The sequence below is a fragment of the Protopterus annectens genome, chromosome 6.part0 (genome assembly GCF_019279795.1).
Source record: "Protopterus annectens isolate FY-2018-M chromosome 6.part0, PAN1.0, whole genome shotgun sequence".
NCBI classification, from domain to species: Eukaryota; Metazoa; Chordata; order Ceratodontiformes; family Protopteridae; genus Protopterus; species Protopterus annectens.
In genome coordinates this window covers 1,818,717,949-1,818,730,441 of record NC_056737.1, presented here as the reverse complement: position 1 = coordinate 1,818,730,441, position 12,493 = coordinate 1,818,717,949, and the positions used below count along the sequence as shown (strand labels likewise).

Below are 12,493 nucleotides of genomic sequence, written 5' to 3'. Positions count from 1 at the left end.
TCAGTAAGATATTGAAGAGCCACACTCAAATTTGGCTCAGAAATCTCCAAATTGTTTGCTGCACTCCAAAATAAAAATCTCTTCCATTTTTCTGCGTACACTTTCCTTGTACTAGGTCTCCTGGCTTCCATAATCACATTTAAAACTTGTTGAGGAAGTTGAGACCTGCTGTCTTTCAAAACAGAATATGCCAGGCTGTTAGATGAAGAGAGTGAAGCTTGACATTGAGCAGGTGACCATCTCTCTGGGACAACAGGTGTGGAATCAAGGGTAAAGGCCAAGGAGGCTTCTTTACCAGACTCCTCAATAATGGGTACCAGTGCTGCCGAGGCCAATCTGGAGCTATTAAAATCATCCTTGGCTTGTCTTGTCTGACCTTTAGAAGCACCTTTGGAAGAAGAGGCAGAGGTGGAAACGCATACACATGAAGATTTTTCCAACTGAAAGAAAGAGCATCCACTTTCCAAGCTGTGTGATGAAACCTCTTTGTGCAAAACTTTGGCAGCTGGTGGTTTAGTGGAGAAGCGAACAGATCTATGTCTGGAGTTCCCAGGACACTGTCAACTTTTGAAATACATGAAGATCCAGTTTCCACTCGTGGGGATCCATGATTTGTCTGCTTAACACATCTGCTAAGGAGTTCTGTGCTCCCGCAGAAACCTTGCCTGAAGAGTTAGTTGCAAGCTGAGCGCAGTCTCCCATAAAATCATTGCTTGCCTGCACAATGGGTAAGAATGTGTTCCCCCTTGTTTGTTGATGTACCACATGACAGTTGTGTTGTCTGTTAGAATCAACACCTGCCCTGGAAGAAGTAACTCCTTGAAAGCCATTAATGCAAACTGGACCGCTAACATCTCCTTCATGTTGATATGTAGATGCTGTAGTCTGGCAGGCCACTTGTCTTGTATCCACTTTCCATTTAGATGAGCTCCCAAGCAATGTCTGAGGCATCTGTCGTTAGAATCTGACTCGCCTCTGGCCGGGTCACAGAGAGTCCCTTGTTTAGGTGACATTCCTGAGCCCACCACAAAAATTCCTTTTGAATGCAAGGTATTATTTGAATGACAGTGTCCAAATCCTGGCAGTGCTGTGTCCATACATTTTTGAGATACCATTGTAGCTTCCTCATATGCAGTTTGGCATTGGGAAGCACCAGAATACAAGATGCCATGAACCCTAAGGCTTGAAGGACTGTCCTTGCAGTCAGCCCGGACTGAAGAGATAGTTGATGGAAGTAACTGGAAAAATTCTGTTGTTTGTCCGGGGTTAAAAAGGCCATCTGGGCTGCTGTATTCAGTCTCACACCCAGAAAGCACATGTCTTGAGAGGGTACTAGACTGGACTTTATTTCGTTCACAGAATACCCTAGGCATCTTAGCACTGCTATGACATATTCCAGATGCTGTAGAAGGTCTTCCTTTTCTTGAGCCAGAATCAGGCAGTCGTCCAAGTAAGGATAGATTTGAATTCCTTTTAACCTGAAGTAAGCTATCACTGGAGCCAGAACCTTTGTGAATACTCTGGGCGCAGTAGATAAGCCAAAGGGCAATGCAGAGAACTGATAATGAGAATTTCCAGCTCGAAACCGCAGATACTTCCTGCAACTTAGTCTTATAGGCACATGAAGGTAAGCTTCCTTGAGATCTAAAGTTACCATCCAATGCTCTTTGCCCAGCAGAGGTAAAAGCTGTTGTAACGTCAACATCTTGAACTTGGGAATGTCCAGATAAGTGTTGAGGATAGATAAATCCAAAATTGGTCTCCACGTGTTCCCCTTCTTTGGTACTAGGAACAGGCGAGAATAAAATCCTAGGCCCCTTTCTGGTACAGGGACTGGCTGAATGGCCCCTATTTGGAGTAACAGAGAAATTTGCTTGTGAGCCTCTTTCCTTTGTGGAGGGGGAACATCTGGCATGCCTTTGAAAGGGGGCAATGTATGGAAATAAAACCTGTAACCGTGGTGAATGATATCCAACACCCATCTGTCTTGAGTGATTAAATCCCAATTTTCTTTGAAAAGAGACAGTCTTCCTCCCAAAGGAGCTGCCAGACGAGAATCTACTGGCAGCTGAAAAGGCAGGTCATTGGGTCTGTTTACGAAAGGACTGACCCCTGCCCTCACCAGAAGTCTGAGCAGGTGAACCCCCTGTTCTAGGCCTAAAAGAACCTTGAGCTCTGCCCCTACCACGTCTAGACCTACCCCTAGACTGGGAATCATAAACAGGATATGTCCATCCCTTAGTAGGCCAATTTCTACTAAACTTCGGTGGCTGCACCTGCAAAAAATCTTTAACAGTTTGCATAGACTTAGCTTTGTCCTCCATTTTCTTTAAAACTGCTTCCACAGGCGAACCAAATAACACATCAGACTGTAAAGGAGCATCCAAAATCCTAGTCTTAACATGCTCTGCTAAATTCTGATCCCTCAACCAGGCATGCCTGCGAAGAACAGAACTAGTGGCAGCCACCCTCGAGGAGGCCTGCACAGCATCAAAACCACATTGCAAAGAATGCTTACCCACTTGTTCAGACACATGAACTAAATCCAGCAACTCTTTACACTCTATACCTTCCGCCAAAGCATCCACCTTAGATTTCAATTGTGAAAGGAGATAATTTTGATATTTTAGCATGTGAAACTGACAATTCAACGCTCTCATGGCTAAAGTGGAAGAAGTATATACTTTCTTTCCCCACCTATCCAAAGCCCTAGCCTCTTTATCAGTGGGAACAGGATTTTTAACAACAGAGGCCTTAACACCTTTAGGCCCCTGAGAAACAGTTTCCGGGTCTGCCCTAGGGCTCTTAAACAGATACTTATGAGCTTCAGGCACCCTATAGTACCTATCAGGTTTAACAGGGGCAGGAGGCAAAGAATCAGGGTTCAGGGATGCCTCTGCAAAACATCTTCCACCACATTCAACACAGGAGGTATAGCTAAAGGCCTATGCTGGGGTAAAAATAAGAATTCCCTAAGCCTTTTCCTGGAATCAGAGTAATCTTGGCCTTCCCATTTAAAGTGCTCCCTCATGGAATGCAGAGTCTCTGAAAATGAGAAATCCTCAGGAGGAGAAGCTGTAGGAGTGGAATCATCCACATCAGAATCAGAATAAGGAGGATACTCCTGCAAGTCTTCCGCAGAAGACTCAGAAGCCTCTGAACACTGTTCAAAACTTTCAAACTCAGGTTCCACCCTAGGCCTCTTATCAGGAGGGGGCATAGAGCCTCTAATCATAGTAATTAAATCTTCCGCCATTTTAAGCATATGTTTCTTAGGCACAGAACCTGAAGTGCTAGGAGAAGCCCCCACTGAAGCTAAACTTGGCCTACCTCTCAAAGAAGTTTTGGAAACAGAAGGAGAGGCTCTAACTACCTTGGGAAGAGAGGGAAGAACAGTTACCTGAGAAGCCCCCTCAGCCTGGCCTACCTCCTGAGAAGGCACATCCTGTAACAGTAAAGTCTCTGCCTGAGACTCCAAAGAAACTCCTGGCAAAACCTCTGGCTCCACTGAGCCTTCTAAAGAACCGACGTCCGGGACTGCCGGTTCATCAACCCTAGGCTTTGCTGTTTTGTCCTTGCGCTTTTTGGACGAAGCGGGCGGAGCATCCGACGGCATTTTATAATTACAACGCTTCCCAAACACTAACCTGGCACAGTCTAACCTTCTTAATAGTGCGTTTGTTAAATCTAGCACAAGAGCGGCAACCAACAACGTCGTGCTCAGGCCCTAAACAAGGTATACACAAAGTATGGTAATCCCTATGAGGTATCTGCTTCCCACAAGAAATACAGTTATTCACTTTTTCTGACATCCGGTTAAATACTGAGGCAAGAAAAACCAAAATGTTCCCAACGGGTACTTAGCCAACTTTGATTCGGTCTGAAACTCCGACTTCGGAAATATTTCAGAACGCCAACCTGCACTCGCAAAACTGCTTCTGCATCGGACCATGCGGCAAAAAAGACTGAGGATATGACGTCGGTCATGCGCATTAGTACCCTGACGTCCTGACATCAGTCTAATGCGCCTTGACCGACGTCAGCCATATACTTTGGTATTCGGGCCGACTGGACAGCGGACTACCCAATGGTTAGGACTGCAGCAATGTGGAATGAAGAACATCGCTTCCATTTACTGGTGTAGGTCTTTGTAGTGGAAGCTTTATGAGAAGCCACTAATATATTCTGAACTGCCGGTGTAAGAGAGTCAGACCTGGCTAGAAAGGGAAGCGGAGCAGCCAAGCTGCTAGATGGAGTAATTCGAGAGATTGGTGAGGAACTCCTGACGAGTGAGTCAGTAGATCTGGCTCTGGGTCCAGAATCCAAGGTCCCCGAATGCGGTGTTGCAATAGAAAGGGGAACCAAATTTGACGAGGCCAGAATGGGGCAATGAGGATTATCGTCCTTTGAAGGTTGTTGGCTTTCTGCAGAAACTTTGCAATCAGGGGAAAGGGAGGAAAAGCGTACAGGAGACCCAGGGGCCAATCGTGCACCAGCGCGTCCCTGGGGACTTCCCTGGAGGGGGTAATAGGGCAAAGTAGCTCCTGCATTTGGCGTTCATTGGAGACGCAAAAAGATCGCAGGAAGGCTGGCCCCACTTGCGAAAAATCGTCTTCGCAATTGACTGTTTGAGGGACCACTCATGAGGCAACAGGATTGCTCTGCTCAGCCTGTCGGCTATGACGTTGGATGACCCCGGGATGTGCGTTGCGATCAGAAAGCGACCCGTGGACTCCGCCCATTGCCAAATTCTCATGGCCTCTCTGCATAGCTGATAAGACCTGGTTCCCCCTTGCTTGTTTATGTACCAGACTACAGACATGTTGTCTGTCTGAACTGCAATAGTCCCTAGAGGAAGAAGGGGAGCAAAGTGTTGCAACGCTAGAAACACTGCCCTCAACTCTAGAACATTGATGTGCAGATTGTACTCCAAATTGGTCCATTCGCCTTGGACTGTCTGTCCCTGAAAAATGCCCCCCCACCCTATCAGGGAAGCGTCCGTGGTTATTGTCGCTATCGACGTGGGTAGCACAAATGGTCTTCCGCTGGAAAGGTTGCAAGTCTGAAGCCACCAGGTTAGGTGTGATTTGCATGTTTTTGTAATCAGAATTTCGTGCGTCAGAGGTAGCTGTTGGAACGACCATTGTGCAAACAGTAGCCATTGTAGAATTCTCATGTGCAGTCTTCCCAATGGTATCGCAATGAGAGAAGCTGCCATGAGACCCAAGACCTTCAGAACCAGCTTTGCTGGGGATTTTTTGGATGACAGGAGGAGAGAAATGTGGGTTTGTAGTGAGACTATCCTTTCTGGAGGGAGTCTTAGTGTTAAATGATGCGTATCTAATTCCACTTCTATGAATAAGATATGCTGTGATGGCTGTAGTAAGGACTTTTCGAAATTTACGGAAATTCCGAGGTGAACACAAAGTTGTAGAGTGTAATCCCTGGCCTGTATCAGTTGACGCCGGATGGTGGCAGAAAGGAGCCAGTCGTCCAGATACGGAAACACCTGGAATCCTAGGCGTCTCAGATGAGACGCTACCACTGCCATGCATTTGGTGAAAACCCTGGGGGCTGAGGTTAGACCAAAGGGCAGGGCTCGAAACTGATAGTGACTGGCTCCCAGCCGGAAGCGCAAGTGATCCCTGGACGCCCTGGCCATTTTGATGTGGTAGTATGCGTCCTTCAGATCTATTGAGCACATCCAGTCGTCCTTCTGTAAGAATGGAAGGATCGATTGAAGCGTGACAATTCGGAACTTTTCTTTCTTGACAAAGGTGTTGAGGTTGCTTAGGTCCAGAATCGGCCTCCAATCCCCTGTCTTCTTTGGAACTAAAAAGAACCTTGAGTAAGTTCCGAATCCTATTTGGTCCGCTGGGACTGGTTGGATGACTCTTTCTAGCAGCTTTGAAATTTCTATAGCTGCTGGTTCTCGCAGATGGGGCGGCACATCTGGGAGTCTTTTCTTTGGAATGGGAGTGGATAGAAAGGGTATTTTGTAACCTCTGGTAACCACGCTTTTTACCCAGTTGTCTGTAGTAAGATTCTGCCAGGCCTGAGGGTATAAAGCTAAGCGACCCCCGACTGCCTCCAGAGCAGGACAGTCGGGCCTCCTCTCAGGAGTGCTGGAAGGGTTTTCCAGGGGGTGTATCCCTGTCACCTTGGTTTTGCGGACCCCCTCTGCCGCCAGGGCGGCGTCTTCCACCTCTGCCCCCTCCTCTGCCTCTAGAGGGGGAATCACCCTGTGTGCCCGGGAAAGATCCTTGGGGTTTTCAAAACCACATTTTTCCACCGCGTTGCCCTTTGAGGTACGGTCTGGATGGGGTGGAAAAACGGACTCCGACAGCAGACAGAGTCTTTCCCTCTTGTTCACACCGGGTAAGGGTCTCCTTTACTTTGGGGCCAAAGAGAGTGGCACCATCAAATGGGGCGTTAGTAAAGGAAGACTTGAAGGCTTCCGCAAATGAACATAAGCGCATCCAGGATTGTCTGCGGAGAGCAATCGCTGAAGCTGCTGCCCTACTAGATCCCTCGGCTGCGTATGATATTAGCCTCATGGATGAGTTCACAATGGATGTAAGGGTATTGAGATGTGCTGTAACTTTCTCTGAAACAGCAGCATCTGTAGTACCCTGGAGGGTATCTCCCAGCTCTTTGATTAGATCCCTCTGTAAACGTGTAAAATGGGTCAAATAGTTCAGGGAACGCATAGAAAAAGCCGCTGAACTAAAAATGCGCTTCCCGTATCTGTCCATAGTCCTGGAATCTTTGTTAGGCGGATGGACAGATGAGGAAGATTCCGACATCTCCTTTTTCGTGGCCGCTGCCACCACCATGGCGTCCACTGGAACTCCCTTTGTGAGGTAAGCCTTGTCCTGGGGTGCAGTGATGTACTTATTAGGCTTCCTAGGGACTGGTTCCACCGTGTCATGTGTCTCCCACGCCCTTCCAGCAATCAGCTCCATTAACTCATCGAAGGGCGGAGTGACCCAGGAGGAGGAAGGGTGAGCACCGAATGCCTTCAGCAAGACTGACTCATCCTCAGAAGGGGGAAGGGACTGCCAATCACCTCTCTGCTTTAGGATCTCCAAGATGTCAGAAAAGGAGACATCTTCTGAAGGTGACTTTGGGGACCCTTCTGACTCATCCAAGTCAGTATCGGATGTCAAAGATTCTTGTGGAGAATCTAAGTGTCTCCTCTTACACAATCTTTTCCTAGGGACTTCTTCGGGGGGAGCATCCGAAGAAGCCTCCGAGGAAGAGGGGGCACCCTCCAGGGGTGGCTGAGACACCGGTGCTCGACGCTTGGATGTGGCCGTTGGTGCAGAGGAAGATAACGGTCCTTTATGGGGAGGAGAGGCTGCTTCTACTGATGTGGTTGTCTGGGTAGACAACACCTTCCTCATGAGATCGAAGGCCCCCGGGTCCCGAGTCGAGGTATCTCCCGGTTCCAAAGAAATGGGAAGAATCCCCGAAACAGGCACCGAAGGCATCGACCCCGAGGACGGAGCCGAATCGATCCGAGCCGAGGCCCCTAGAGGAAGAGTTGGAACCGAAACATCGATTCGACTCTCGGCCCCGGAACCAAGGATGGATCTTCGGCCCCGAGACTCCGGTACCGGATCCGACGGAGTCGAGGTGAACGGAGCCGACCGAGAAAAAGACGGTTCTGGCACTGAGGGCTCCACAATCAGTAGATCAACCTCTTCCGGCTCCAAGGACTGGACAGGTCTCGGAGGAGGAAGGGATGGAGATAATGGAAGGCCTTCAAGTTTCGACACCAATTGGGTGGAAACAGAGATAAGTTTGGATAGGGCCGTATGCTCCAATAATTTCTGCACCACCCGGTCCACATCGGTGTCGGAGAGGGGCTTGGAAGAACGGGTCGAAGGAATCGAAGACGGAGCCGACCTCAACAGTGTCGGGGGAGGGAGCTCCATCACCGGTTCCAAGACTCGAGGCTCGCAACTGACAACAGTTGAACACTCGGCCCCGAAGTCTGTGGAACCGGTGATCTAACTTTAGCTGAAGAGCTCGGAGCCGATGACTTGGGCTCCGACGTCTTCGATTCCTTCGAGGATTTGGATGCCTGGTCAGAAGCATCCAGAGCCTCTTGAAAGGAAGGTTTTAACAAACCTCTATCCATTAGTTTCCTGCGCCTATCTGTCATGACCCTCCCACTGAAAGAATGACAAATAGAGCAGTCTTCTTGCAGATGGAGAGGGCCAAGACAGAAGACGCAGGAACTATGATTGTCAGTTACTGACATCTTTTGCCCACATTGGCAACGCTTAAACCCCGATTTAGCCTTTTCAGACATGTCACTAATGAAAAAGGGAAAAGTCAAATCCAGTAAAGTAGTCAAGTCCGGTGAAATTGTCAAATCCCGTAATGTAGTCAATCTGGTTGTCAAATCCAAGTAAGGGGTGGTAGGCCCCGAAGAGAACTCTAAATAAGTTTTAACAAACTTAACGGAACCGAGTATCCCTCAACCTTAAGCACACACACACAATATATCACTAAACAACTTTATATAATAAAAGTACCAAGAAAAATACAAGAATAAATTCTTAATCTTATCTTAGGTGCTTGAGCTCGACCCAGTGATGCGAACGCTGCAGCGGCAAACTAGATCTGAGGTAAAGGCAGAGGGGGATTGTGGGTATTAGGTGATCTCGAGCTTCTTCTCGATGCAGAGCTTGCAGGCGGCCGACACGGAGCCGAGGATCGGCTCCGAACCCATGTGTAACAACAAACGGCGAGATTGAACACTCTCACATTATAAAATATTGCATAACTATAGGAATCAGAGGAAGTTGGAAAGGATTGGAAAGACAGATTGGATAAGCAATTCACAAAAACAATATGAGGATATATGTGTGGCAAATAGGTTCATAGGTGTGTACTAGACTAATGGCCCTGGGGCCTTTACACGCCTAGCCATGGGATTACCCAGGCATAGTGCCACACGACCTTAGTTCCCAGTGCCTCTGTCAAGTAGAGCCACTGGAGTTATCCCCGGGGTGAATTTTCTGTTTCCCATCCTCTCAAGATTTCTTTTGAAGAGGGTCAGCGAGATGCACTGCTTGACATGTATGGGAAGTCTGTTCCATATCATGGGCAGTCTTCTGGGTTATGAACCTGTCCCTCCAGCATATTCTGTTAATTGTGATAATGAGGTTGAGGTCTCTGGAGCGTGTGGTGCGGAGGGATTGGGATTTCTTTAGATGTAGCATTTCTAACAGAGCTGGGTCATAGGTGGTACTAGGCTATCAGCCCTAGGGCCTATACAAGCCTAGCCATAACAATTCCCTGGATATTTCTTCCCACAATATTTACTTCCTTAGACCCCTGTCTAGCAGAGCGACTGACATGATCCCCAGGGCGAATTTCCCATCTCCCGTCCAATCGTCAAGGTTCCTTTTGAAGAAGGCTAAGGAGGTGCTCTGCTTGACATGTATGGGCAGTCTATTCCAGAAAATGGGAGTCCCTGGGTCAGGAACCTATCCCTCCAGCATGTTTTATTCATTGTGATAAGGTTTAGATCCCTGGAGCGTGTGGCTTTGAGGGATTGTGATTTCTTTAAGTGGCGCATGTCCAACAGCTCAGGGTTTGACGTGGCTTTGCAAGTCAAGCAGAGATCACCTCCGAGTAGACGATATGCCACAGAGTATAGCTGCAGTTTTTTTTTTTTTTTTTTTAGACAGTCAGCATAGGGCATCTGCTTTAGGCCTGTGATTCTATTAGTGAGTTATTTCTGCGGCCTTTCCAGCTGTCGCAGATGTCTTGTGAGGTACATACCAAACAGGGTGTTGTACTCTAAATGGGTCTAATGAGGGATGAGTACAGTGGGACAATGACCTCCTTTTTTGTAGGTGAAAAGCCCTTAGTGATGAGGCATGCCACATAGGATTTCCTGACTGTTGTGGCGATGTAGTTATCGAAGGTGAGACCACTGTCCACCTCTGTCCCTTAGTCTCTCATCACACTTTCGGTGTTTAGTGTACTGCCACCTATGTGGTAATTCATGGGTACATGTTTTTTCCCCAAAGGGGATAACTATACATTTCTTGGCATTAAGCTAGAGCCCATGGCTCTCGCACCAAGCATCTGTTTCTGTAAGGCCCTTTTGTAGAATATCCACATCATTTGGGGATTCAATAATGGCTCCCAATTCGCACTCATCTGCGAACATTGCCAGCCAGAGTCCCTTCGTGTTGGCCTGGACTTCAGAGAAGTACATACCAAACAGGAGAGGACCCAGGACCAAACCCTGTGAGACTCCACTCGTGACTAGTCGGCAGTCTGACTTGGAATCAGCTACTTTCACACTGTGGGTTCTATCTGTGAACCACTTTGCAACCCTAGTGATATAGGGGTTGATGCCAAGCTTAGTGAGTTTTTCTAGGATTCCCGAGAGTGGGGAATGGTATCAAATCCAGCTTTAATCTGTAGCATATCACCTAATCCGAGGAGATGTCTGCCTAACATATAAAGCTATGTTAAACCCAGAGCTGTTGGACATGCTACACCTAAAGAAATCCCAATCCCTCTGAGCTACACACTCTAGGGACTTAAAAACTTTGACACCACAATAAACAGGACATGCTGGAGGGATTGATTCCTGTCCCAGAGACTTCCTATACTCTGGAACAAGCTACCCATCTATGTCAAGCAAAGTTCCTCATTAGCACTCCAAGATAAATCTTGAGTGGAAGGGAAATAGGAAATACACTCTGGGGATCCCTTCTGTGGCTCTGCTCGACAGGGGCACAGGAAATTAACTTTCTTGGGTGGCGTAAGCCAGGGAACCTTGTTGGCTAGGATTACTTAGGCCCTTGGACCGATAGCCTAGTACCTACCTATGGACCTATGAACCTAAAAGCCTTGGCCAGATCAAAGTAGGCTGTATGAACCCACCTTGCCTTCATCCACAGCTCTGGTGACCGACTCAAAGAAGTCGGCCAAGTTGAGCAGGCATGATCTACCCTTCACAAAACCAAACTGTGTGGGATCCAGTTTGGAGATTGCCTATATCCTTGTTTATTAAGTCAATGATGATGCGTTCCATAGCTTTGCATATCAGACTCATCAAGCTAATGGGGCGATAGTTCCCAGGGTTTGTAGTCGCTGCTCCTTTGTGGAGAGGGATGACTGTAGTAGTGAGTCATTCAGTAGGGACAAAGCCCGAGGTGAGGCTGTGACTGAACAGGCACACAGGTGAGGTGCCAGTTCACTCTGTAGTTCATGTAGAACCACGCAAGGAATACTGTCAGGTCCCATAGAAGGTGTATTCTTGGCTTTGGACAGTGCTGTTTTAACCTGTGCAGCAAAAATAGTGGGTGCTTGGCAATCTACTGGTATTGTGATTGGTCCTTTGGGGGGGGGGTAAAGTTGGCACTGAATCTGTCGGCCAGTATACTGGCAATATCTGTTGGCTCGGTATAGGAGGTACCATTGTGCAGTAGCTCATAGCAAATCTGGGTCTTGCCATGGAGATAATTTACATAACTATAGAAGGCCTTATGGTTGTGTTTACTATCTGCTGCAATTCTGTTTTCATAGCTAGCTTTAGAGGATTTGATGAGGTATCTCAACTTTTTGTTGAGGCTGATAAGGGAGTTTTTCCAGTCTTGGGAATTCACCTTATTCCACATCAGTTTCCTCCTCCTGTTGTAGAGTTTGTTTATGGCAGGGGAGCACCAGATTGGCTTCCTTTTTTTGGGGGAGAGCTTCTTGGTTCTATTGGGTATGGCAAGATCCATGCATTTGTCTATATATGTTTGCACAGTGCATTGGTGTATGATTCTGTGGTCACGCAACTATTCTCCATTTGCACGGGTGCCGTGAAGTTAGTCACCTGTGTTTTTAGGAGCCCAAAGTTAGCTTTGGAGAAAGTTTTGCATGGTGGTTAATTTTGCAGGGGGTGGGAAGGATGTGGATTTCCAAGGTGTGTAGTTTGTGGTCAGATCATACCAGGGAGGAGCTGACTATTGGTGTAAAGCAACAGTCGCCCATGTTAGTAATGACCAGGTCAACAATGTTGCTACCTCTAGTGGGGGGTAAGAACAAGCTGGTCCAGGACATTGGAATTAATGAACTCCAGGAAATGTTGGGCAAGTGTATTGGCACATGAGTTTACCCAGTTAATGGAGGGGTAGTTGAAATCGCCTAGTAAGAGTGTGTTAGGCTGGACCCCAATATTCTCCTGGGTGCTTAAGAACGTGGAGTGCGAGTCTTGGGACATGGCTGGGGACCTATAAGCAGGCTATGACCTGAATTGCTGTCAAAGATTTAGAATCTTTGGCTTAGAAATGTTTATATACCCCAAGCAGACTCCAAAGAAATTTTCCCTAGGTAGCTTACAAATGTGCAGGATGTGATGGGAAGAAACAGGTAACTGGCACCATATTTTTGGGAGTGTAATGAGTTGGCAGACTTTAAAAATTCACTGCAGACTACTCTACCAGAAATCCTGGGTGAGCAAATTGGT

General features: G+C 47.5%; 1 protein-coding gene across 1 annotated transcript in view; it reads right to left on the bottom strand.

Annotated features, from left to right (window-relative positions):
• The window catches only part of LOC122804118 (F-box only protein 43-like), a 233,250-nt gene that overhangs the window by 28,294 nt on the left and 192,463 nt on the right, over positions 1-12,493 (bottom strand). The window lies entirely within an intron of this gene.